Source organism: Sinocyclocheilus anshuiensis, unplaced genomic scaffold (genome assembly GCF_001515605.1).
Source record: "Sinocyclocheilus anshuiensis isolate Anshui unplaced genomic scaffold, SAMN03320099.WGS_v1.1 scaffold1289, whole genome shotgun sequence".
Taxonomy (NCBI): domain Eukaryota; kingdom Metazoa; phylum Chordata; class Actinopteri; order Cypriniformes; family Cyprinidae; genus Sinocyclocheilus; species Sinocyclocheilus anshuiensis.
Window position 1 is genome coordinate 652,102 of NW_015549731.1, and position 3,670 is coordinate 655,771.

Here is a 3,670-nt window from a genome sequence, read left to right on the forward strand (position 1 = left end):
TCACAAACACACACACACACAGTCAGATAACAGTGGTACCCCTTGAATGCAGTGCATTCGCCCCCAGCTGCAGTTCCCAAATACGTCTCTTCAGTAAGAGATTGAATCTGCCCCATTCATTAGCCTAAGTGGATGAGCTTCCCTAATAGATGCTCCCCTTCCCCTCAATAATTGCTGTTGATTGGCGTAAATTAGACCCTAGTTGCCAGACGAGTGATTCTCGATGACGATAATCTGATTCCCAGCTGAAACTAATAGGATTTTAACTCCGGTTTGGCCTAATGTCCGTCTGTAAGGCCTGGCCCGGCTCTGCTAGGCCAGACCTGCCCTTCAGCCCTGCGGCTTAATGCAACTCACGCTTACTGCAGGGCTGCAGATGAGAGCGGACCAATAAATGAATTTATAGCCTCAGGTGAACACGCATGCACACGCGCTGTCGGACCAGACCTATTAACAGATGGTGTGGTTAACAGTGTGTTAAGAGGACTTGACTTTAAGGCCTAAAACCGCACAGGAAGAAAAGCTGAGGTTTGAAGATGTTCACCGTAAGGAAAAACAAAGACGCTTGTGTTTAGCTATAAACTAGTTTTTAGAAAGTTAGAAAAAAATCTGAAAATGTAGTTAGAAAATTTAGAAAAAATTAAGGCCTTGGTTGTTGCTTTAATTCAGAGGTTTTCCAACTGAGGTCTGTGGAAAAGTTAACAGGAACGTGTGTGTGTGTATATATATATATATATATATATATATTATTATTTTTTAAATAATTAATAAAAAAAAACACAGTAAAACAGCTAAAGTATTAAATTAGATATATAAAATGTTAAACTATATAAATAAATAAACAATAAAAATTGATAAGCTATAAGCTCAAAGCCTCTCTCTAGTGCCTGGATAATAAATTCACAAATCAAATTTATTTAAAAGTTAAAAGAGAAAAAAAAAAAAAAATCAATCAATCCTTTATAAAATACATCTAACAGTAGAGTACTATATTGTGTAGAAAAAAATGAATAATATTGTAACCTAAATATTTTCCAAATTTTTCACACGTATAATATACATCTTTTACACCATAATTTCATATATGGATCATATCTGGTGGTTCATGGCATCTAAAATATTGAAAACCCCTTGCTTTAACAATAAAAAAACAAATCATGCTAAGTGTGCACACAGATTTTGTTGTAGCAAGTAAAAGTAAATGAATTATTATTAAAAGGATAGTAAATATATGTGAGTAGATGTTGCTATTTTGTTGTTGTTCTGGGTGCGTTGCTATTGCTAGGCAGGTGGTTACTTCCTGGCTCAAATCTCTATGATTTTCACGTCCATCCTTCATTTTTTTAAGATGAGAAAATCACTTCAAAAACTTCACTCTTTTGAACAAGCTACATGATTTAAAGGTATTATTCATGTCTGTACAAATGATACACAAATGCTAAAACGTCAAACACAGGCTTTGTTCAAATCCCTAAGTATGAATAATCTTGAGCTATTTTAGTGTGCTAACATTTATATTCCCTTTAGTACACTTTAGAAACGTCCATGTTAGTCATGTCCTACCACTATGATGTTCCGATCAGTATATTGACACATTTTGCTTGAACCCCTCACAAATTGAAGCTTTCTGAGACACATGTCCCTAATGAAGATCACCCTTATTTGATATTATTTGTCATCAGGCTGATAAGAGCGAGCAGCACGCCTCGAGTCTAATGAAACTCCACTCCATTAGCGCTGAATCGGACAGATTGGCCTCCCAGAGAAATGAATTGAGTTTTTTGTATTTGTGAGATCATTCTCCCTGCATTAACTGATCTTTATCCCATCTCTTCATCACAGCCAAATCAGGTTAGGTGGCCATGATTAGCTGGGGTGGTCTCCCTTTTTAAGCAGTAATTGGGTTTAGCGGCTTAGCTGATAGCGCCATTAGGACCAATAACGGCCTTGCTTGGCTCGGGGAGTGAAACAGATTCTCCTGGAACAGATGGCAGGCTTTCATTAGACATCCTCTTTATTTCGAGGCCTTAATATGAGGCTATGTTGTCCTGACTATATAAAACATCCATTTATGAGCGTATTTATGAGTATGGTGGCCACATTAGGTCCTTTTAGAAATGTAAGTCTCTTAAAAACAAACTTTCCGCAATGCACCAAAGCCATGAAATGCATTTCTAAGCATCTGAGATGTGTCATTTTCATTGTCATAGAGGAGTGGGAAATCCAAAAACGTCTTTGAATATCAAAATGTGTATACTGAGAAGTATTCATGATCAAAATGTGTACACACACATGTATGTCAGTTGTGGTTGATGTGATAAATGGCTGTAAAAACTGCGTAATGTTGGGTCGTATAGCCTTTCTTTACAGAGTCCAGTTGGGATGCAGCAAAGAGCTTCTCATTAATGTAGGAACAGTGCCGCCTTTTCCCGCTCAAATCCGTCTCTGGAGAAAGACTTGTGAGAGAGCACTTCAGATGAATGAGTGCACACAAAACCACTTCAATTATTCAAGTCCAGCTTGGCACAGGGTGTGACTTTTGGGAAACACAGCACACGCTGCCCAGATCTGCATACCTGTTGAGCATTAAAACTATTAAAATGATGGAATTATGCTGCTTAAATGGTCCGCCTTAGCAATTCATGCCGACTGGAAGATTGCAAAGAGACCAAATCAACCACCCTGACCAATATTACTTGCTCTGATTGACCATTTCGATGTCCTAGCGTGCCAAGTCCTCAAGTCGTGGCTAACGCTGTGAGGCTAATGTCTGTTGAAGGAAAATAAAGGCACTTTAAAACAATTTAAAAAGAAATCAAGGGGTGCACTTTGCAGGAAAAGCATCCTGTGGTGAGTCTATGGCAGTTGGATTGTGTTAATAACACTGAAGTTAAGTACCTGCCTGGTGAGATAAAAGACTTGACAGGTTATAAGGTGTTTCATAATAAGGGAAATAATGGATAATGAAAGTGCCATAAATGTGGATTGGTGTATTTTGCAAAGATGGGTTGGAGAAAATGATTGCACTGATGTATTTGACTTGTTTTGTTTAATATTCTTGTTTCCTCCTCTAACAGGCTACACGATGCAAGTAAATTAAGATACAATTCAAAAATGTCAGCAGAAATGTTTTCCAAAATCCATTACTCTAAACTCAATACCTTCAACACAGCATGCTTACACAGCCCGACAAAACATCGTACTGTGATTTCACAGCAGGTGCTGAGATTTATATTGCTTTCTCAAGGAAATGCATCTTTATATGGGAGAACAAAACAAAAGAGTGATATGAATATATGCTTTAGCAAGAGCACCATAATGAAAACAACTACATTACAGTACAATATACTGTAAGTATATATGGTATAAGAATATACACTGTAAAAATATCTTTTAGTGTAGTAAATGAAGTAGTGTCACCTTTATTTATAGTACTTTATATTGTATTATATTTAAATAAAAATAAAATTAAAATTAAAAATAGCCGAATCAACTATTGAGACAGTTCAGATTCTACTATAAAGCAGCTCTAAAAGATAAATAAAACAAATATTATTGGAATATGTTTTACAACAAAGTACTATTTAAGTTTTTCTAATGTGTAAAATGTCATATATATATATATATATATATATATATATATATATATATATTATGTGTGTACTCTCAA